Here is a 24,976-nt window from a genome sequence, read left to right on the forward strand (position 1 = left end):
TTCAATCCCCACCTGTGTGGAGTTTGCATGTTCTCCCCGTGTCAGATAGAGAAAGTTAATTTCACAGCAACTCGGTCCTATGGTCACAGTGGTCATGCTAAAGGATGAATCAGGTCGTAGCCTCTGAACTCACAAACAGATGGACAATAATTTCCCCCATTTGATGTACTCTGTTTATTTAAATAAGACAGATGCTACAACAAAGACAATTGAGGAACAAATCTCTAAACAAAAATAAACTGTCATTATAGCCTTCCTTCAACAACAAATAAAGTGGTGGCCTAAAGGTTTTGCAGTGTTTTAATTCACAGAAAACAAAAGACCAAACAAATGTTGTTCCATCGTTGCCCTCAATACACTAGCACCCTCAAAGCTGCATATAAACCAGCTGATTGAGTCGAGGCCATCTGTGGCTGAAAACCTCGACGAGAAAGAGGACTCAATGCTGTGTTTGTCCACTCTTTTTGCTCATTAAGGATTTACTATTCATGCCAGGCCCTGTGGATGACAAAGAAAGCTCACAACTGCACATTTTCATGAAGCGGAGGCTAGTTTTTTCCCTCTTCCTCAAAGACGTCCCTTCATCAGAATTCTCCTCACAGAATCGCAAGTCGGTTAGCCCAGTGAGGGGCAAATCAAAGTAGGAACCTTTTTATTGCCAGATTGGCTCACAGTGAGGACGTACTCACTTACTATATGTCCACCATTTGTATTACACCATTCCAATTTGGGAAGAAAGAAGGGCAGCACCCTATCCATCCATCATCTTTTGTGATTCAGCTTTTGTCTACTGCTGGCTGCAGTTGAGTCATTGGTAGCTCGTAAATACTGTACAGACTGACAGTTGTGACACACTGCAAGAGGTATATAATCATTCAACATTACAGTATTTGGTCATAAAGTGGCTGTGGGTGGCCACGAGACTTACAGTAGGAGTTGATTGGGGGAAGGTATTTTTTGCGTAACTATATTTTAGAACTACTGTATACTTAATAATATACTGTATAACTATCTGATTGTCCCCCCCCCCCCCAATTCCCAATCCTTTTCTAAAATGTTTAGCAGCTTTTGCTCAAGTGTGCGCCGTGCAGCATAGAGCAGAACGTTGTTTCGGAACACTTTGACACTTAAGCTTTACAGGTGCCATGTCTGCTCTCCAGGCCGTGGCCATGACTCGACACCAGATGCTATCAGATGTCATAGAAAGTGTAAAGAGAGGGATCTTCGCTTTACGACGAGAGAGAGAGAGAGAGAGAGCAAGAGAGAGAGAGAGAGAGAGAAAGAGAGAGAGGGAGGGAGGGGGCAGCGTATCGTCACTTCTCTCGATCCTTGCCTAGTGGTCCTGAGCGAGAGCATGCATGACTGATTCCACGGAATGATCGCACTGATTGCCTCCCGCCATATCGACATCGTTATTGGTGGTGTTATCTTCTGTCGTCATTGTCAGTTTTGCTGGGGTTTGTTAGGGGACTGGCTGCAGGTGTGCACCCTTTGGCAATATGTAATTTTCGGAGCCCTGCACTACTTGTGGGTCGTAGTATTTCTTCTCTTTCTAAAAATTTTCAGTTTTTTTTTTTTTTAAATCGCGTACTCTATTCTGCAGCGCAGAGAACTGATTCCCTTGCAATGGCTCTGTGACTTGACAAGGCAGAGATCATTCCTAAAAATTCGGAAACTGTGTGAAGGTAAGTTCAGCATTTTTTAAAGATCTGATACCTGTCCAAAGTTGAAGTGGAATTGTTTCGTTCGACTGACTGTGTTTACCGCGTACTGCCGATGCGTTTTGTCGGGCGAAAGTCCACCAATATGCGGCATTAGGAGCAAACCCAAACGCGCAAGCTCCCTTGGCTTTTTTTTTTTTTTCTTTTTTTTTCCCTATTATACGTCGACAATCCGTGACTGCAGTATAGCCACAACATGCTCCATTTTCTTCTTCAAACGTCACTTAATGCACAGGGTCATTAAGTGTATTCCGTCCCTTGCCATGAATATCGCATGGTTGCTTGACACAAATTGTTCACAACGTTATCATTTGTTTGGACGTCACGACTATGCAGCCAGTGTGCTTCCATGTGCATTTGCCCACAAGCAAGCCAGGCGAGAACAACCGCGTCTGGTCACTCCACGTTATTTTTGCGGAGTGTTTGACAGTCAGCCCCTCTGCCTTCTGCCAGCTGAGTGCCTCCCCCACCTCCCTAGCCTTCCCTGGTCTGTTTGGATAGACGGTGGCCTAAGATTGCAAACATAGAGGTGGAGCACTGTGGCGGAGACATGTTTTAAGATTTGGGTGGTGTACAACGTTGGCGTGGAGTGTGCAGGGGCGATTCTAGGATCAGCGGGTTAGGGGTGCTGAGCTCCCGGCCAGACAAGATACATTTCACTGTTTTGTACATTTCAATTCCACTTCTGTGAAAGCGAAGCATGACACCTTTTAAGATAAACGTCTGTCTAAACAATCAAATATAGATTATTTCAATGTTGAGCCATAGCAAAAGCAGAATGGATTGAATTTATAAAACCAACTATGTCACCCTACTAATTTCTCGGCGAAGAAAACTCATTTTGTAAACCAGTTCCCTCCAGTCAGGACTAAAACACCCCAAATGGATGTATTTTTGGGACTCCCATCCATCAATTTTCTGAACCGCTTATCCTCATCAGGTTGGCGCCGAACCCAGCTGACTTCAGGCGAGAGGGACCTCGTCGCCAGCCAATCGCAGGGCACATATAGAGACAACCATTCACGCTAACATGCACACCTACGGGCAATTTAGAGTCTTTAATCAACCTACCATGCATGTTTTTGGATGTGGGAGGAAACCGGAGTACCCGGAGAAAACCCCCCCAAAAAATTGTCCTAAATCAGTTGAAAAAACACAGACAATTCCCCCCCTATTTTTTGAATCTAAAATATAATATAAAATATCTATAATTGTTACAAACAGCTAAGCCATGAATGTGGATCCCAAGTAGCAGCCTCAGATGATGTACAAAACTGCATTTATTAACCAAAGTCACATAAAATGTTTGAACAGAAAGCGCTCGCACCAAGCAAAGAGGAAAAAAGGGCGAACGGACAAAAGGCGACATGACAAAAGGCCGGCAGTAGTAAGCGAGTGAAAGATAGGATAGCTAGTCAAAGCCATAGCGCAAAAGTCGGCGCCACGAATAAAAGTACAAAAACGAGTCAAAACGAGCACGAAACAAAGATCACTGTTGTACTTACTGTTAGCGGAATGCACGGGAACGGAAAACAGTAAGCACACGGGTAGCACGAGGATGAATATCTATATGGCAGGCACGGAATATGATACGAAACTATCGAGCATGCGGGTGAATAGTCCGACGCTGCCTGCTGTTACAACTGCCTCCAAATAGCAGCTGATTGCCAGTTTGTGACCGACCCACTAATGTTCATCCAGGCACTGAAACACAACCAAAAACTGAAAAAACGGAAGCATGACAAAAATCCTCTCTTTGGTCCTCTATCTGTGTTCCTATAGGAGTTATTAATGTTAATTTGAATCCAATCAGTTAGCTTATCAATAGCACCTTGTTTGAATGTCAATGACACAACAGTGGTGCTGTGTCTGACCACCGGAAGTGTTTTCTCACTATGTTTTTTTTTAAAAGGAAGCTTGCTCCTACCTAACAACACAAACAGCTATGATTAAATGCAGCCAAAATTAGTAATGATACAAAGTGTGCTGGTATTATCTGATAGAAGTTAAAAAAATGTTCCACATATCCTGGTTTAAGCCAGGAAGCTACTAACACCACAACTGTACATCACTGTAGCATATTGCTCTGCACAGATACAGTAGTGGTTGGTAGTGGGTTCTGACCACAACAAAGAGGTCAGAACATATTAGCCTACTCCAATTCTAAAGTCTGTACAATGGCTGAAAGTCAGCCTTAGAATAGAAGGGTGGGGAGAGGCCACTTAACATTGGCCCAGCAGCTACAGTACATATTGAGCTGCGTAGAGAGCTCACTCACAAATTGATTTAGATGGAGATAATGTCCTCCAGCATCCACACTGTATGCCAATCATATTTATTACTTTGTGGCACTGGATTCCTTCACTGATCCCTGAAGACTAACTTACGACAGTATAACTATTTCAATTGCAAAGGACAGGATCCCTTGAACACGTACTTTGAGTGACATATCCATATATTGTGACTATTTGTCAAGAGTTCCAGCCAGCATTCACAATCTTCCATTATGTATGTGCAATGATGCAATTGTCAAAAGCTGATCAGCTTCCTGTTCTATAAAGGTGATTTATCCTTTTTTTCCCTCTTGGTTACCTGCCTTGCTGAGACTGAAACTAGCAACAGGAATCATCCAAAGCCACTAAAGACATCAAAAGCTTTTCCGTGCCTCTGCTGATTGATACTTTTCATTTTCAAGGAGCTATTACCAGCTGCCGTTGGCCCTGGTTTTGCGTTGAAGAGGTAGTCAAAATCAAACAGATTTTTTTTTGGGGAGGAACACTAAAATGAAATTTGAGAGGGTGCACCTTCATCCTGGCTCTTAAATTATATTAATGACACCGAAGGAAATGGAAAATGCTAGAAGTGATCCAAATTATGTGTTACCATATAAACACTGTACAGTACTTGCAACCCTGCTTGTCACCACTGATAGGACAGTGACTATTGTGCAATGTGAAGATTAGCAGGGCTGGACGACATCCGCAAGAATCGACACAGCCCCAGTGAAATCTTTTGAAAATCCAATTCCTGTGAAGATAGAATCCTCCTCCCCTCCGCACGTCCCTCGTTCTATCGTAAATCACAATCGCTCTGCATTGATCTAACTCAGAGCTATTTATTTTTGTTGCCGGTGTCATGTCATGAATTGACAAGTATGGTAGATTACATAGATAACGATGTGTCTGGACATCAAAAGAAAGGCAGAATACCAATGTCCAATTTCTATATCTACCTCTTATACCGCCATGATACAAATAGTCAACATTTTGTTTTGTTTTTTACCTGCAACACAGGAGGTTACGGTATACTTACCGGTTACTCTTTGCTTGGAAATGGAAAAATTATCCCTATTCTTTATAATGACTGCAAAATTCCAATCACGTTATTTGAACATTTACATAGTAATCCACAGTCACCTTTTAAATGTTCTCCGTCTGAAAATACAGGTCACTGATGATGTAGTGGTACACTTGCCTGACTTTGCTGCGGGCAGTGTGGGTTCAGTTCACACTCAGTGACGGTGTGAATGTGGGTGCGAATGTTTTGTTTGTGTCTATATTTGCCCTGTGACAGACTGGCGACCAGTTCAGGGTGTAGTCCGCCTTTTTCCTGAAGTCAGCTTGGATAGGCTCCAGCGCCAGGATAAGTGGTGTTGAAAATGGATGGATGGATGAAAATACAGTGCAATGTGTAAAGTCAAACGGTGTTCCTACCCACCGCCGCATTTACTCCATTACATTTACTCAAGTAACATTTTGAATAAATTGAACTTGTCAGAGTAGCTTTAATGCTTCATACTTTTTACTTTTACTTGAGTATTTATGTGATGAAACATTTACTCCGCTGCATTGATCTATGTGCTGCTCGCCACTTTTATTCATCAATTAATTGGGGCGGTGTGGCGTAGAGGGTAATAGTACGCCCTGCGACTGGAGGGTCGCTGGTTCGTATCCCCACCTGAGCGCACGGCATAATTTTGTCCCTGGGCAAGACGCTTAACCCACATTGCGTATAGTGAATGTGGTTGGATACTTGGTGGTGGTCAGAGGGGCCATAGGCGCAAAATGGCAGCCACGCTTCTATCACACTGCCCGAGGGCAGCTGTGGCTATGCAAGTATCTTACTACCACCAGGGTGTGACTGAGGAATGAATGAATAATGCATGAAATTGGAAAGTGTCTTTGAGGGCCAAGAAAAGCACTATTTAAGTGTAATGCATTATTATTATTAGGCTTTACACGATCAGGATTTTTCGGGCCGATCACCGATCAGCGAGTTTAAAAAACCAATAACCAATCACCGATCCGATCACATGATGGAGGAATGTGTCTATTTAAATGACCTGTTGATTTACTGTATATACTTGTCTACTTAATTGCTCAAAAAACTATATTTGCAATAAGTAATGTATCTTTTTTCATCTATTTATGCTAGTGAGGCATAGTGACAGACAGAACAAATGAATGGTCTTCTATTAGATGGCAGGAAGTAAATACAGTAATTAACGTATCCACTTTTTGTGACATTTTTGTTTGCTGGTGTGCCGTGAGATTTTTCAATTGTAGAATATGTTCCTTGGCTCCATAAAGGTTGGAAATCACTGCTCTAGTCAGGTCATGTATTCTAATCAGTCAGGTCAAACCAACATTACAACATGACAGAAATAATGGGTGCTAACTTACTGTAATTAAATTACTTTATTTTAAATTAAATTACTTCACCCACACCAAAACCATAGAGCATGATTCGACAGAACGGCGGCATGTTTACGTTCAACCGTTCGTGGTATCACTAGCTTGTTAGGCTACATAACGTTTTTGTTGCCTGCTTGCGAGCCGTATCGTATTAAAAGTACAAGAACATACCTGAAGTAACCTTTAAACGAACGTCCTCTCCTGATCACCGGTGACCACCAACACACATTTTTCCCCATTTTGTTCTTACAAACACACGGCACGATCCATTATTGTTGTCGTCGCCATGGTCCGGTTGCGTTTGCGTTGACACAATGAAGCCCGGTGATCGGAAAAAAACGGGATACGGTGGTACAAGATTTTATTGCAGTAGTCTGACATAGTGCAATCGTGAAAGAGCAAATTTGTCTTCTGGTGTGATCCGGGCGTTACGTGTTGTCTGTCTCAGACGTGTTGTCTGTTCCACACCGCTGACATGTTTTTTTGTTTTTAAAAAAAATAACTTTATTAGCTGTCAGATATTTACAGGACTATGCCAAAAGACACTCGACAAGGCTAAAAATAAACTATCTTTTGGATTCAAATATACTGTGCACGATGGCGACGCGGAGTAAATGTCTTTTGCGATCGGCGAATTATGACATTAAAGCCGATCAGCATAAAATGCAAATTATCGTCCGATACCGATAAGGTCGATAAAATCGGTGTAAAGTCCAACTATTATCATTATTGCGTGTGCGATCTATTTTTACACTCAAGTTTTCTACAAGTACTTCTTTTTAAAAGTTAAAGGACCTCTGTGGTCTTCATGGTCACATGTAATCTATGGCATGACCTACCTATATCTTCTTTCCTCAAGTAGGCATTTCATCGGTCGATTTTTTTAACAAAAACCCTTCCAACATGTTTCACAATCACTATCTTCACTCATTATTGTATTAAAAAAACATCCTGACTTTCAATAGAGGCAGCAATTATACCGTAGAATGCATAGAAGTTAGCTGTAGCCTGTCCCAGCTATCTTCGGGCGAGAGGTGGGGTACACCCTGAACTGCTCGACAGCCAATCGCAGGACACATATAAACAACCATTCACACCTACGGGCAATTTAGAATCTTCCATTAACCTACCATGCATGTTTTTCAGATGTGGGAGGAAACCGGAGTCCCCGGAGAAAACCCACGCAGGCACGGGGAGAACATGCAAACTCCACACAGGCGAGGCCGGATTTGAACCCGGGTCGTCAGTACTGTGAGGCAGAAGTGCTAACCAGTTGTCTACCGTGCCGCCACCATTACCTAGGTCATTTAAATAAAACTGAACTATTCTTAGAAAGTGATTCACGTACCACAAGAGGAAGCCCGTGTACCACACCACACTTTGAAAAGCAATGATGTAAAACATACATTTTGCAGGCTACCAACACACGAGAATAGTAACATGTTGTAATGTTGCCAAAACAACAAAAAACAACAACCTTTGCTACATTTTGGACATACAGCATACAGGGATCTTTGCAAAGTTTATTTGGGCTGGAATTTAAAAAAGGTCTGTGTGGTGGAGAGGAGGCAAAGGTGTGTTTATCCAAGTGCAGAGAATTAGGTAAACTTGAAATGTTAATTAAAATAAGTAAAAGCAAAAAAAGGGTACTGGAGACCCAGGATAATGACAATATGTCATAGGAAAAACACAAATATCATCCAGCCATTCATCCTTACATTTTCTATACCTCTTAACCAGTTCAGAGTCACTGGGAGTTGGAGCCTAACCCATCTGATTTCTGGCAAAAGGCTGATTACACCCTGGACTGGTCGCCAGTCAGTCGCAGGGCACATAATGAGCAGTGTCAGCTGGAAAACATTTTGTAATGAAATACGCGAGAGTACAAAATAAGGAACCTGACCTTTTTACACCACATCTTCCATTCACAGCCTGACTTTTGTTTTCAAAAGTACCTTTAGGTTTAGGGTTTAATAGACAGAAATCACACGGCACTTATTAAGTAGTTCATGTATGGCTCAGGTGTCACAGACAAAGCACAGGGGCCAAAGGCGGCTTGGCACATCATTTTATGTGGCCCGCGAAAGCAAATCATGTGCTTCTACTTCATGTCTCTTTCTAAAATCTGTTCCAAAATTGCAAATTGTCCTCACTTTTAGTTACGCTGAGTGATTGTAAACATTTGAAATGATCAAACCATTGTTAGGATAAGCCTCTTTCAGGCACATATCTTAGGTAGGTTCAGGCCTGAGTCTTAGTTGTTCACTGCTGTCACCTTTTCACTGCTATAGCCTTGAATTCTTCTATCTATGCACCCTAAGCTTGCTCAAACTAGAAAAAAAAAACAGTTAAGACCATTGAGTCACACATAGGAGAAATGCTGAGACACTATTAGGCTTTGTCACATCCCTTTGAGGGTGTAGACCAAGATAGAATAAAAGGAGGGAATAAACTAGGGGGCGACAGACACTCATCAGCCGGCGTGCAGTCTGTCTCCAAGCGCTGTGACATAAAAATTTCTGGCATTAAACATCCTAAACTGAGAAAATACATTCGTCTGGGAATTAATAACTATATTATAGACACTAAAGAATCTGATCCAGCGGAAGTTCAGACGGAACTTCACACCACTTTTTAAAATATATTGAACAATAGTTGAACAAATGGTTTTGTTTGACTTCGTATTTCAAAACGAGTCATCCATCATTTTTTAGTGTACACAGTGGAACCTCGATAGAAGGGACTAATAGGGGTGGGGGGGTCGGCTGTCTGATAAATATTTTTAAAAAAGCTTGAAAAGTTAGAAAGTTTCACATTTTATCCCAATTTACCACGGCTGTGTGCTTGGTCATGATGCCATTGCTGAGCTACAGTACTCATTATAGGTTTCATGAGCCGCGAGGAATTAGTGTGCTTCCCAAAGGTGAACGGCTTGACAAAAAAAAATGTTACTGGACCAGAAATAGCATATTCCAGACTCCTCAGAGTTAACACCCCACCATGCAGCTCTCCTTCTCTCTGTGCTGCGCTCAACACAATAGACATAACCATCATGACATGGCCACCATCTCAATGCCCCACATTCAATATCACCACCACCACCTAAGCATGGGAGGCACATTTAGTCGTATTGTATATTTGTGACCTGGAAATATGTCAGTCCCATTCTCTGCCTGTATTGCACCCCAGCGGCAGTAAACAACAGCGACTAATTTTGGAAATAACAGACTTTGTCAACTGCAGTTTAAATGAGAAATGAGAAATGTATACTATTTTTGGACACATTGTTCAGTCCCGACAGTTTTATCCGATATCCGTTATCAAGGTTCCACTGTACTGTATCTAATAATATGATGAGGTGATTATACATTTATATGGTGTCATAATGGCCTTCTAACGGAAACCATAACTACAGTGTGGCCCACATCAAAAATGAGTTTGACATCCTTGATAGGGGTTTATTGTACTCTTCAAGCATGCATTTGATTGAAAGCTTAGTGAGGACAAATATGATGAAGATGTGTCTATTTCTATTTTCCTTAGTAAAGCAAAGCAAAACAAATTTATTTATATAGCGCATTTCATACACAAGGTAACTCGATGTGTTTTACATGATTAAAAGCATTTAAAACAAAGAAAAAAACAGCTTATAAACATTTAAAACAAAGACAGAAAATAAAAGTACAATTAAAACAAAGTACAGTGCAAGAAATATCCTTTAAAAGTTGAAATGCTCTAAAAAACATGAGCGAAAAGAAGAGTTTTTAACCTGGACTTAACAACATTCACACAGCCGATGTCACTTCTGTTGGCAACTTATTGCATTAGTGTGCAGCATAATAGCTAAATGCTGCTTCACCATATTTGCTTTGGACTCTGTGCTCCACTATTTGACCTGAGTCTGTCGATCTCAGAGCCCTACTGGGCTTCTATTTCATTAGCATTTCTTTCATGTATTCAGGACCTAAACCATTTAGTGATTTATAGACCGGTAGCAGAACTTTAAAATCTATTCTAAAGCTGACTGGAAGACAGTGTAAAGACTTTGGAATTGGAGTAATATGCCCTGACCTTTTTGTTCTGGTCAGAACCCGAGCTGCAGCATTATGAATGAGCTGCAGCTGTTTAATGCTCTTTTTGGGGAGTCCAGTCAGAAGACCATAACAATAGACAAGTCTACTTGAGATAAAAGCATGGATGAACTTCTCGTGGGGCCTCATGTACAAAAGGTGCGTACGCACAAATACGTGGCGTACATTGTTTTTCACGGCAAAGTTCAGATGGAAGAATGAAATGACAAAACTTGAAATGAAAAAACTTCATGGCTGGCGTACGCACGTTTCTGCAGCTGTTGGTACTTGGGTGACACTTCGAGGTGATGCTGGGAAACAGTTATAATAAATCTGCAAATTAGAGACACATGAACAATTAGCACTGATGAACAAGTCAACATGTCAAACTCATTTTAGTTCGTGGGCAACATTCACCCCAATTAGATCTCAAGCGGGCTGGACCACAATATTTTTGGCTTAAAAATCCAGAAATAGCAACTATTAAAAAATTTCCCCATTGTTTTTGTGCAAATGATTACAGGTACTTTCGGATAATGTTCACATTTATTCATTATTATCTTGTTGCAAATCATAAGCAGTCTGAATTTTTTAACCAAAAATGATTTTAACAGTATTATGAATCAGTGACCCTGCACCATTCAGTTATGCATCCTTTGTAAATGTATACATAAACAAATTAAGTTGTGGAAGTGCATGTAAAAAAAAACCAAAAACATTCCAACAAACCAACCTCTTTTGAAGTGAAGCTTTTGACTGAAATTTTGTAATATTCAATGTCTTAAAACATTTCTACAGGAGGTATTTATTTTCACAGAATTGTCGTGTGAACATGGCACACCATTTTATATTAGTGTGCTCCTAAAACTTGGCATCATTTGGCCTTCACAAGTGCATCAATGTCATTTAAGTATTGCCAGTGCACCCTCCAGTGGACAAAATTAGCAACAAAAGTTACTTTTATTGAAAAATAGCAGTGAATGTGTTGTCCATTCCCACAGGGCCGGATTGGACCCCCTGACGGGCCGGTTCTGGCCCGCAGGCCTTATGTTTGACACCACTGATGTAAAAGCAACTTGTTGACCAGTGTATTTAATGAATCACTGATATTTGTCAGGACGCCTATAAATTGATCAAAGCGCTCATTTATGCCGCCTATTGCCCTGACAATTTCGTGACTCCAACACAGCACACGGGTGAAGACACGGCCAGTCGGGCGGGCAGCAGCAGCCGGTTGTTGGAGTGTAATTGGGTCGGAGACGCTGGGGAGGCAGGAGGAGACGCAAAGGAACGATGGATGAAACCTCTGCGTATGTGACACCGGTGATGCCAGCACTGAAAAAAAGAATCCTTTGAATTTAATTAGAACATTTACATCGGTTGCATACGATTAAGATGTGTTAAAATGGCATATATTTTTTTTAGGAGATGAGGGGTAAATTATTTCATTTTAACACATTTTAATCATGTGCAACCGATGTACATGTTCAAATTAAGGAAATTCAAAGGACTCTTTTTTTTCAGTGAGGGAGGCTGGAGGAATCCTCCGCGTCTGTGACACTAAGACGGGGACGGCGGACGAATCCCCCGAACATGTAGCACGTGGCTGCGACTGCGTGTCCTCTCCTGTGTATTAAAATAATAAATTGAGTGATCAAACAGGAGTCACAGTTTTTTATATACACTTTGATATGCCGATGTGCTTCTATTTGAATTCAAAAGAGTTATTACAAATACCACACATCCAACATTTACGCATGCACCTTAATCTCATAGGGCTAAGTGTATGTTACTGTATGTAAACATTTGTTGTGAGTTATGAAAATTCATGGTATTTACTTGGGGGTAATCAGAGTCAGCCATGTGCTCCCACCACCCCTGAGAGAGCAGTGTCACCCATTATTGCAGCGACTCTCTCCTCAGCGCCGATTCCTCCGGCTGTTTTGGCCATACTTTGGCGGTGGGCAGCTGTCCTCCGCTTCACATCCACCTTAATGTCTGACCACTTCTTTTTTAGTTCAGCGTGTGTGCGCTGTTTTGACTCCACAACATTGACAGCCGCACACACGCTGTCCCATTCAATCTTCTTTCGCTTGTTGTTAATGCTGGAGGACAGTGTGCAAAAAGAGGATTTTCTTGCACACCTAGACCTCATGTCTGTGTGTCACTAATTAGTCTGTGGTGTCAGCAAACATTATTTGATCTTATTTAACTTATGTGATGGCATCCCCAGAAAGTCAAAGAAAAGCAAAACACACACAGTTAATCCTTTCGAAGCTCCCTGAACAGAAATCTCATAAGATTTGCAGAGGATTTATGAGATATGTGAAGGTCACACAAGTAGTTTTGCATGCAACACTTGTTCAAACCTAGGATATTTGTGTGACTTTAAAAGTAAAACGTTGGATGTCCTTTATTGTCTGAGTTGGATTATTGTTCCTTTCCCAGCCAGAACACAGTTGAAGCAGAGCAACAGACTTGGCTCCCAACAGGGTTCTTGATTTACAGACCACTTTACAAGAGGGGCTTGGGGACGCAGCCCTCCTTGTCCTCCAACATGCAATTCTAGCTGCCGAGCGAGGAGATGCAGGTTCTCCATTATCATGTTGGAAGCTTATTTGCATTGTACTATTAAGCTCTCAGCAGTAACTAACACGTCTGCTCATCTTAGCAACTGAGCATATTTATGGTCTCAGTGCTATTTGGTTGTGACATATCTGGGGAAAGGTTTACTTCATAGCTTTTTGTTCATGAATCTGCATGTACTTTTAACACTTAGCTGACTTACGAACAAAGTACAAAGAATGGAAAGTATATTATGTCTCTGAAGTCAAAATGCTTGTTGCAAATACATGTTATACCACTGGTAGCAAGTTCATCCATTCGTAAGGAACACGCGTTTCTGGGATGAGCAGCGCAAATTATTATGCACATTGCATGCATGTAAAATATCTCACACTTTCACTGCCTTTGCCGGTGAGCTTATTCTGCTTTTGCTATTTACTCTTTTCCGGTGTCCTCTAGTGAATTGGATATTTTAAGCCTTATCAGTGACAAGGACGAATATTGTCAATTTGAGTTATTCTTTTAACAAACTGTCCTTAGAAGCATGAGTTAAGTTGAGGTCAGGACTGTTGGCCCACACTGTGGAGATATGGGACTGCTACTGGTTGCAGAATCTACTCTCAAAATTGCTCAGCATTGACATTACCCTCCAAGATGATAAACATCATTTTTTTTCCAGTGACAACCCATGTTCCGTAGGCTGAATTTAACATTCCTCTTTGATCAGGTTCAGGTGCAGGTGTTGGTAACATTACTGCAAACAGGCTCGACTGTGAAGGTCAATTATGCCTCCTGGGAGCCCTACGAGCCCGGAGACTTGCTGTTTGCAGTCTGTTCTACATTGTCTTCGCAGTGAGCTCCGTACAATATTGTCCTGAAGACATTGGGCCTCATTCACGAACCATGCTGTGCGTTCTGTGCTTAAATTGTCCGTATGCACATTTGACGTACAAACCTGTGAGTTATCTATATTTTCGTACTTGATTTTGTTTGTACTCTGCGACAAATTTAGAACACCCCGAGACCAGGCGTACGCACAAATAATACAGGAACAGCTTTTGAAAACAAATGTCAAACACACATCTTTTACCCAAGATGCACAACTTATTGATACACAGGCTTGCACAGAAAACAATAATAATAATTTTAATGACAATAACTTACATTAGGAATTTGCCAATGATTTGACTAATGTCCTAACCATGAAAAGGACACTCGTCACTTTTACCCTCGCTCCGTTCAAGTGCTTGTATGTGCTGTATGTACTGAATGTGTGTGTATCCTCCGCTGTCTATGTGTTAGCCGGTGTCATGCAACAAAGATTTTACGTGAGTATATGCTTTGATAGCGCACCCGAAAAATCCAGAGAACCGCCGCCAGAGATCTTTTGAAGAAAGGAGTGAAGACTGGAGCGAGCTGGTCCGCGCAGACTTTGAGGCAGGACAAAGCTTTGTTAATCTTTTGTTGTTTGAAGATGCGTCTCACATCCTGTTCGCGGATGGTTAACGCAGAAGTCGGTGGTGTGATAGTGGTCGGTGGTGCAGCCGGGTGGGTGTGGAGTGTCAAAGTGTCCTTTTCAAATCTGCAGTCAAAGGTATTCAAGTCGTTGTTCTAGTGTGCTATTTTTCTCAGCTTGGGGGGATCGTCGCTTGTAATTTGTCAGCAATTGGAACGCATGCCAGACTGATTTAGAGTCGTTAGCGCTAAACTGTTTTTCCAACTTTGCTGCATAGTTCCTCTTTGCAATGTTAATTTCTTTAGTCAGCAGTTTCCTAGTTCGATTATACAGGTCCCTGTCCCCGCTTTGATATGCGTTCTCCTTAGCTTGGCGAAGCTGCTTAAGTTTAGCAGTGAACCACGGCTTGTTGTTGTTGAATGTACGAAATGACTTTGTTGGTACACACACATCTTCACAGAAACTGATATAGGATGTGACAGTGTCCGTATATTCATCCAGGCTGCCAGCTCAATTTTCAAAGATTTGTGCAGTCTAAACAGCTCTGAAGTTCCATCTTTGCTTCATTGGTCCACTTTTTCACAGTTTTCACTGTAGGCTTTCGCGCATTTAAGTTCTTGCCTGTACATCGGTATTCAGTGAATTAAGCAGTGATCAGACAAGCCCAGGGCTGCACGAGGTATGGCACGGTATACATTTTTTAGCCTAGTATAGCAGTGGTCCAAAATGTAATTTTCCTTGGTAGGACAGTCGATGTGCTGCTTGTATTTAGGGAGTTCGGGGTTGAGTTTAGCTTTGTTAAAGTCCCCGAGAATAATGAGGGGTGAGTCCGGGTGTTTTTTTTCAATTTCGTTGACTTGTTCGGCGAGCATTAGCAGTGCGTAGTTCGTGTTAGCTTGAGGCGGAATATAGACGCCAGCGAGAATGAATGATGCGAACTCACGCCGCGAGTAGAATGGCTTACAGTTCAAAAAGAGCGACTGCAAATGCGGGCTGCAGGGTGTGCTGAGCTCTGTGACGTCCGTACACCATTTTTCGTTGATATAGAAGCATATCTCGTCGCCTTTTGTTTCCCCCAATGATTCCATGTCGCGGTCTGCCCAGTGAAGATGAAAGCCCGGAAGCATGACGACGCCATCGGGTACAGCCTCACAAAGCCAAGTCTCCGTAAAGCACATGGCGGCGGTACGTCCAAAGTCTTTACTGGTCTTTATCAGAAGATGAAGCACGTCCATTTTGTTGGGTAGGGAGCGTACATTCGTGAGATGGATCGACGGGAACGCCAATCTGTATCCTCTCATGCGGAGTTTCACCTGGATCAGAATCAGAATCAGAATCAGAATCAGAATCATCTTTATTTGCCAAGTATGTCCAAAACACACAAGGAATTTGTCTCCGGTAGTTGGAGCCGCTCTAGTACAACAAACAGTCAATTTACAGAACACTTTGGGGACATAAAGACATTGACAAAAAACAATTGTGCAAAAAGATGCAGAGTCCTCTAGCACTTAGAGCAGTTCGAACGACTAATATTGCAATAGTCCGGTGCAATGACCATTGTGCAAAGGGCGCTGAGACTTCAAGGAGTGTATGCGGTTTAAAGTGACAAGTAGTGCGATCATCTGGGACAATGTCGGTTGTGCAAATGTTACAGATACTCCTCAATCAGTGTGCAAATGGAGCAGATGCTACTCTGGCATGAGTGGCCAGTATATGCAAATAGTGCAGCATGGCGAGACAACTACAGTGAGTGCACAAGTAATAAATAATTGGCCCCACAGAAATGTGACAACGAACTCAAGTCAAAAAATTGCCAGCTTGTTGTAATGGAATTATAGGTTAGGTGTTTAAGAAGTTGATCGCAAGAGGGAAGAAGCTGTTGGAATGTCTACTAGTTCTAGTTAGCGTTGATCGGTAGCGCCTACCTGAGGGAAGGAGCTGGAAGAGCTGGTGACCGGGGTGCAGACGGTCCGAGAGGATTTTGCACGCCCTTGTCTTAGTTCTGGCAGCGTGCAAGTCCTCAATGGTGGGTAGGGGGTTACCGACAATCCTTTCAGCAGTTTTGATTGTCCGTTGCAGTCGGAGCTTGCTCGCCGCCCTCTGTGGCGTCGCCTTCGCCTCCATGCGCCAAAGACCGCGGTCGCCGCTCCGGCGAGTAACTCGGGGGAAAAAACTGAGCGGATTTGCGAAAGTTGGTGAAAGAAAGTCCGGTGTAGTCTCCTTGATGGTTAGCAAGTCTCCCCTAAGTGAGTCGTGTAATGTTTCCAAAGACGTACGAAAAACACAAAAACAAAGACAGAGAGCGCGTAACCGAGGCAACCACACTGGTAGGCGCCATCTTGGTCATGTTGATTGAATTGATTAAAAATAACATAAAATTGTATCATGGTTTCACTCTCGTCAACTCCCACCATCATGGTGTCCACTCCCGTCCATTCACAGTGACTGTTTTCATAGTTCCTGCTCCTGATAACCTTCGCTCCCACTCCTGCCCAATCCCGTGATTGATGGTGAAATTCACTCCTGTCCCGCGGCATTCCCGTGGGACCCACGGGCCGAGGTGTGAATCCCGAAAAATATCAGCCTCTAACTTCAACCTCCGCTGGAGTCTGCACTGGGTGAGATGCTTCCATGGATGTCTTTTTACAGGGAAATAGTGGCGCGGTTTATGCAGATTGGAGCACAAGCACTCATTTAGAATGAATTCTGATTCATTTACATACGCACAGAGTTGCGAATAAAATTGGCTGGTACGCACATGTCATGAATCTGACAGTAACTTTGTGTATATGCTCAACTTTTGCGCAGAGTGAGAACATTTCTATGCATTTATTAGTGAATGAGACCCATTGACAACAAACACCTTACAGTTCTGAAGTTTGAAAAGTGTGAACTAGGAACCAGATTTCCTGAGTTATTTCCAACAGGAAAAAAAATAATCTACCAAAAACACATTTCCAGATGTTTGCAATAAAACTCAAAGCACAACACTAGTAGACAGGATTTGATTATTGAATTCACTGATCAGCTCAGTTCGTGGCTCTCTTAGACCTTTTCTCAGTTTCTGACAACTACGGTGGAAGATGGCAGCATTTTGATTTTATCATGAGTCTTTTGCTTAGCTTGAAGTACCATAAAATTGGTACTTTTGATGCTAATGGTATGCTTTCAGAGAATGAAATGCCTGTGAATCATCAATGTACCATCCATCAATCCATTTTCTGAGCCGCGTATCCTCACAAGGGTCGCGGGAGTGCTGGAGCCTATCTCAGTTATCTTCGGGCAGGAGGCGGGGTACACCCTGAACTGGTTGCCAGCCAATCGCAGGGCACACATAAACAAACAACCATTCGCACTCACATTCACATCTACGGGCAATTTAGAGTCTTCAATCAACTACCATGCATGTTTTTGGAATGTGGGAGGAAACCGAAGTCCCCGGAGAAAACCCACACAGGCACGGGGAGAACATGCAAACTCCACACAGGCGAGGCTGGGATTTGAACCCCGGTCCTGAGAACTGTGAAGGTGAGTGCGTATCGTTGTTTGTTTCTCTGTGCCCTGAAATTGGCTGGCGACCGGTTCAGGGTGTACCCCGCCTCCCGCCCGAAGATAGCTGGGATAGGCTCCAGCAGCCTGCGACCCTGGTGAGGATAAGTGGTCGGGAAAATGGATGGATGGATGTATACACTGTTGTGGATCAGTATTGCTGGACTATTGCACATTATTTCTTATTGGCTTTCTGTGCTTTGTTTACAGTGGGTACAAAAAGTTTTCAGAGCGCCTTACATTTTTCACTCTTTGTTATATTGCAGCCATTTGTGAAAATCATGAATTTTTTCCTCAATGTACACACAACACCCCATATTGACAGAAAACGTAATTGTTGAAATTTTTGCTTATTTATTCAAAAAGAAAAAACTGAACTATCACACAGCCGTAAGTATTCAGACCCTTTGCTGTGACACTCATATATTTGCTGTCCATTTCTTCTGATCATCCTTAAAATGGTTCTACACCTTCATTGGAGTCCAGCTGTGTTTGATTATACTGATTGGACTTGATTAGGAAAGCCACACCTCTGTCTATATAAGACCTTACAGTTCACAGTGCATGTCAGAGCAAATGAGAATCATGAGGTCAAAGGAACTACCTGAAGAGCTCAGAGACAGAATTGTGGCAAGGTACAGATCTGGCCAAGGTTACCAAAAAAATTCTCCTGCACCTAAGGTTCCCAGGAGCACAGTGGTCTCCATAATCCTTAAATGGAAGACGTTTGGGATGACCAGAACCCTTCCAAGAGCTGGCCATCCGGCCAAACTGAGCAATCGGGGGAGAAGAGCCTTGAAAAGAAGAATCCGAAGATCACTGTAGCTGAGCTCCAGAAATGAAGTCGGGAAATGGGAGAAAGTTCTAGAAAGTCAACCATCACTGCAGCCCTCCACCAGTCGGGCCTTTATGGCAGAGTGGCCCGACGGAAGCCTCTCCTCAATCCAAGACAAATGAAAGCCCACATGGAGTTTGCTAAAAAACTCCTGAAGGACTCCAAGATGTTGAGAAATAAGATTCTCTGGTCAGATGAGACCAAGATAGAACTTTTTGGCCTTAATTCTAAGCGTTATGTGTGGAGAAAACGAGGCACTGCTCATCACCTGTCCAATACAGTCCCAGCAGTGAAGCATGGTGGTGGCAGCATCATGCTGTGGGGGTTTCAGCTGCAGGGACAGGACGACTGGTTGCAATCGAAGGAAAGATGAATGCGGCCAAGTACAGGGAAATCCTGGACGAAAACCTTCTCCAGAGTGCTCAGAACCTCAGACTGGGCCAAAGGTTCACCTTAAAAAAAAGACAACGACAACTCCGTGACTGTTTTTGAATGGCCCAGCCAGAGCCCTGACTTAAACCCAATTGAGCATCTCTGGAAAGACCTGAAAATGGCTGCCCACCAACGTTCACCATCCAACCTGACAGAACTGCAGAGGATCTGCAAGGAGAAATGGCAGATCCCCAAATCCAGGTGTGAAAAACTTCACATCATTCCCAAAAAGACTGTATTAGCTATAAAGGGTGCTTCTACTAAATACTGAGCAAACGGTCTGAATACTTATGGCTGTGTGATATTTCAGTTTTTCTTTTTTAATAAATCTGCAAGAATTTCAACAATTCTTTTTTTTCTGTCAATATGGGGTGTTGTGTGTACCTTAATGTGGAAAAAAATAACTTAAATAATTTTAGCAAATGGCTGCAATATAAAAAAGAGTGAAAATTTAAGGGGGTTTGGAAACTGCGTACCCACTGTATATGTATACTATTTTGCTATAGCACTAGAATGAAACCAATTGCCGGTTAAAAATGCCTTGCGTGTTTTTAACAAACTTGGCTGGCGTTTACATTCTTTTTCAAAACTTTCAGTGAGTGTGACACCCCACTTAAATGTCCTGTGAACAAACAAGTCTCTCTTGTCCCAAGCCGAGTGATTTTGATTGCCTTTTATGTGTTGATCGTCCACTTAATTAACTGACAAATTTGGCTTTGGGATCCTGCACTCAGAATTTTGTTGGGTAGATACTTGCATCCACTTGGCACCATGAGGCTGTCTGTCATGGTTGCATTTCACCCTCCCCCTCTCATTCCATCCCCCCCATTTAGCCTTCCATCACCTTTCACCTCCTCCCTAAAAGCAATGCCTGCAGAATTTCTTACAGCACTATAAGTCTCATCCTCGAATACCCAGCAGAGAGCCCTGTTCATTTATTGTACTCCTTGTTTCCTTGACACCGACATGGAATAAAGGATCTTATTAAGAGGCAGTACACGGACTCACAATTGGACCCACCTCTCCAGAATTCCTTGAACCATGATTTCTGTTAGCCTAAATGTACTTGATACATAAAATATAAATCAGGATGCTCTTCACCATATCTCATAAAGGATCATCCTTTGCTCGCAAGTATTCATTCCTTTTTATGTTAAACACTAAGCTAACATTCCATATTTAACTCCAGTATTTTGTTCCTCATTCTGCCAGGTGTAATGTTAATTTGGCTTGATCTCGTGTCCAACTTTGCATAAATAATTCAAATCTCATTATGGATTCTCTCCATCTGCTGCGAGTTTAGAATGGCACAGCATGGCAATGCATGTTCAGCAAATGCAGAGCTATGTTAGTAGATGTTCTCGTTAAGGTATGTTGAGAAAATTACCGAATGAGAAAAGGGGAGAACAATACTCCTGCAACTTTTGAAACGGCTACAAATCATTGTCCATCCATCGATCTATCCATCCATTTTTTTCATCTTATGTTGCAGGGGCAGCAGCTTAAGCAAGAAAACCCAGACTTCCTCTCCCCTGCCATTTCATGCAGCTCTTTCCGGGGGATCCCGAGGCGTTGCCAAGCCAGCCAGGACACATAGTCCCTCCACCATGTCCTGGGTTGTCCCCGGGGCCTCCTCCCGGTGGGACATCCCATCCTGCAGGAATCCTAATAAGAGGCCCGAGCTACTTCATCTAGCTCCTCATTAATGCGGAGGAGCAACAGCTCTACTCTGAGCCCCTCCCGGATAACCAAGCTTCTCACCCTATCTCTAAGGAAGAGCCCGGACACGATGCGGAGGAAACTTATTTCAGCCACTTGTATCCGCGGTCTTGTTATTTTGGTCACGACCCACAGCTCATGACCATATATGAGGGTAGGAACGTCGATCGACTGGTAAATCGAGAGCTTCGCCATTTGGCTCAGCTCCTTCTTTACCACGACTGATCGATACAGAGTCCGCATTACTACCGATGCTGCGCTGATCTGCCTGTCGATCTCACGCTCCATTCTCCCCTCACTCGTGAACAAGAACCCAAGGTACTTGGGGCAGGATCTCGTCCTCAACCCGGCGAGGGCACTGTACCCTTTTCTGGCTGAGGACCATGGCTTCAGATTTGGAGGTGCTGATTTTCATCCCTGCTGCTTCACACTCAACTGCGAACCGCTCCAGCGAGATGAAGCCAATAGAAAGACGTCTGCAAAAAATAGAGATGTAATTACTTGACGGATCACTATGTGTTGGTAAAATCGAATTTATGTTGGTGTATGTTAACTTCTGCTCACCATGCAGTGTACAGGTTTTCAGTAATAGTTTTACTTTTCAGTGATTTTTTCAGAACCTTTCACCTAATTTCAGAGACAGAAAAATTAACAAATATTCATGCCGTTTCGCTCGCAAATTTAATATTTTAGAATCCACATTGAGCGGAAAGTAGGGTTGGGCTTTTATTTGAAATTAAATGATTTTTCGGATTCCAGTTCCGATTCCATGTCAGTTTCCTCATTTTGATTCCAGGTCCAAATGATTCTTGATTCCGATTCTTTTAGGGGTTTTCACACAACCTCCTTTGCATGATATAATCTAATTTGAAGTGTTGCAAGGAGCCAGCTGGTCATTTATTTTAACAAAGTTAAGACACACTTTTAAACTGCAGGCGGCGGCATACACACACTTTTCTTCTGCGTTGGTGGTTGGTGGACTAGACATTCACAACTACTTATTACCTACCGGAATATAACATGACAATGCGCTTCTGTGTCAAATTGTACACCATTACAATACAGCATTTTGTTTGTTTTACGCAGCGTAAATATCCATGCAATATTTCCATGACTTTTTTGGAAAATGTTATTTCTCAGTAACTCTTCAAAGGCCTGGAAAAAGCATCTTCAATTTCCAAACCTTTTCCAGGTTTTTCATAACTGTACAAACCCTGACTGTGGTATAGTTTTGACCTGTAAACCCTGATCGATCAGTATGGGGATGTATCTGGAGGATAGTAATAGCGGTATGTAAATAGTGTGACATACACTAATAGCAGGGTGACTCAGTGTAGCCCCCCAATTTCATCGATACATCCATTCACAATTCCGCTCGTCCTGTTCAGGGTCACGGGGTGCTGGAGCCAAAGTCAGGCGAAGGTACCACTACACCATCAGTGACTGCCCTTCAGTTTATTAAACAAAAAAGAGCAATGTGACACAGTAAACAGGAAAACACAAAACAGTCACCCAACATTTCTGCTGTGAGTTGTTGCCATGTTTTGTTACAAGAAGTAGACTTTGAGAAAAGGCACGTGTGTTCCTGCCATTCACCCCTAAATACCACCGCAATACCCCACTTTAGCTAACTGTTCTGGTTGCTGCAAGTGGGGCTGAAGAGAATTGCTCGTCTGTCTTTCTCACAGTTGCTCCATCGAGACTGACGTTACAGTCAACAAAAGCACTTCTCTCTCCCTTGTGTCCTACGTATTAACATGTCAGTAACCTGCAGGCTTGTTGTCTCAGGCTTTATTAGATAATCTCAAGTAGAATAATTTCACATAGAAAGCAGATAATGGTGTGTCTGTCACCCAGCGGGTTTAAGATCGGTGGGTGGGTGATGTAAGCAAGAAAAGACAGGCTTTGCAGTTTTGATGTTTCCTTGTTTTATTGTTTGCCTCTGTTGACATCTATATTAGTGGAGAAACTTGTGATTTTGTGAAAAAAAATTCATCCAAAATCAACTTGCTAAAACCAGCTTTGAGTTCTCCCTGGGCTGATCAGTGTTTGTACTTTGATGATGACAATGGAGGAACAAAAGGCAGAGAACTGAGACTGTGTGAGTGTCAAGGACATCTGCCGTCTGTCCATACTGATGTTTGGTCGTCCATGCGTATTTAACATGCAAAAGCATCAGTTACAACTGTTCAGATTCGAACGCATTCATGTAAAAGATAGAGAGAGAAAGGCAGCGTAAAGAGCCATAAAATCCTAATCTCAATAACTGTCTGGGGAGTGCTCGTCAAACCTCTGTTGCCGATTACAGAATGGTTTGTATGCATGTGTGAGATGCGTTGCTTGGGGTTAACTCTAAGAGTCAACAGGGCGCCATTGCTCCTCCTAAGGCCTCCTCAACAGTACTTTGCTTTTGCCTGAACGGGGAGGAAATACTGTCGGTAAGAGGTGGAGGCAGAAGGTTGAGTGGACAAAAACAAATTGAAGAAGTTAGGTGACAACAGCTAATTGTCATGGTGCTTTTCTTTCAAAGATGACGTTCATTTGAAATCCAGGTAATTGGGGAGGGATCATTTCTGGATAGGTGTAAAATGCGCTATTATATTTTTTATTATACTTGATCTCTTCTTTAAAGCCCTATTGTTTCTCAGCTGAGTTAGAAGATGCTTTCATCATGGCACCTAACTGTGTGGTCACCTAGGTCTCTAGCTCTGTCTATGTTATTGTGTTTTTCGTTGGTCTTTGGAGAAAAGTACGCAACTTACTTACACAAGGGAAGACTTGATAAACACGAGGTAGTCTACTCTGGACTTTCTTTCACTAACTTAATTTTTTTTTTGGAGTTACTCACTGGTGGAATGCCTGTGATCTATGAGATCTCAGAGAGGCGACGCCACAGGGGGAAGCGAGCCGGAGTGCAGGTCAAGCTCCGGAAGAGATGATTCCGAATGCTGCTTCCATCGATTCACCGTACAAATCTACGCTCTCTGTCCAATAAAATGGAAAAGCTTCATCTTCTCACAAAGAACAGTAAAGACTTTGGATGTTCCGCCACCCTGTGCTTCACGGAGACATGCCGATGTGAGCGCGTCCCCATTGGCGCCGTAATGCTTCCGGGCTTCCGAAAAATAGTGTACCAACATCTCTGAGCTCAACGTACACTGCAGCCGGACTTGGAGTCGCTGTTTTTGAACTGTAAGCCATTGTACTGCTTCTTTCATCCTTGCGGGTGTCTACATTCCTCCCCAGGCTGACACGAATGCCGCATTGCTAACGCTCGCTGAACAAGTAAAAGAACTTGAAAAAAAGCACCCAGATTCACCCCTCATTAGTCTTGGGAAATTTAACAAAGGTAAACTCAACCACAAACTCCCTCAATACAAACAATACATTTACTGTCCTACCAGGGAAAACAACATTCTAGACCACTGCTATACCACGTTAAATGACACATACCATGCTATCCTCCGTGCAGCTCTGGGCTCGTCTGATCACTGCTTAATCCACTTAATGCCAATATACAGACACAAACTTAAATGTGTGAAGCCTATGGTTGAAAACAGTAAAGAAGTGGACCAATGAAGCAAAGATAGAACTTCAAGGCTGTTTAGACTGCACAGATTGGAGTGTCTTTGAAACTTCAACTGGCAGCCTGGATGAATGTACGGACAGTGTCACATCCTACATCAGTTTCTGTCAAGGTGTGTGTGTACCAACAGACATTTCACACGTTCAACAACAACAAGCCGTGGTTCACTGCCAAAATTAAGCAACTTCGCCAGGGTAAAGAGGACACCTATAAAAGTGGGGACAGAGGCCTGTACAATTGCACTAGAAATTTAGCTAACAAAAGAAATTAACATCACAAAGAGAAATTATGCGGAAAAGATGGAAAAACAGTTTCGTGCCAACAACTCTAAGTCAGTCTGCCGATGATT

General features: G+C 42.6%; 1 protein-coding gene across 7 annotated transcripts in view; it reads left to right on the forward strand.

Moving 5' to 3' along the window:
- Positions 1–1,658: 1,658 nt before the first annotated feature.
- Positions 1,659–24,976, forward strand: part of LOC133410360 (interleukin-1 receptor accessory protein-like 1) — a 234,255-nt gene continuing 210,937 nt past the window's right edge. For 4 of the 7 annotated variants that reach the window (XM_061691448.1, XM_061691492.1, XM_061691501.1 and 1 more), the window contains exon 1: positions 14,577–14,644. The gene's annotated coding sequence lies outside the window, so the exon portion shown is untranslated. Of the gene's footprint in view, positions 1,686–14,556; positions 14,645–16,796; positions 16,834–16,948; positions 17,125–24,976 lie in introns of those variants that run through there. The other 3 variants (XM_061691457.1, XM_061691466.1, XM_061691474.1) reach the window with 3 other exon arrangements.

The sequence above is a fragment of the Phycodurus eques genome, chromosome 1 (genome assembly GCF_024500275.1).
Source record: "Phycodurus eques isolate BA_2022a chromosome 1, UOR_Pequ_1.1, whole genome shotgun sequence".
Classification (NCBI taxonomy): Eukaryota; Metazoa; Chordata; class Actinopteri; order Syngnathiformes; family Syngnathidae; genus Phycodurus; species Phycodurus eques.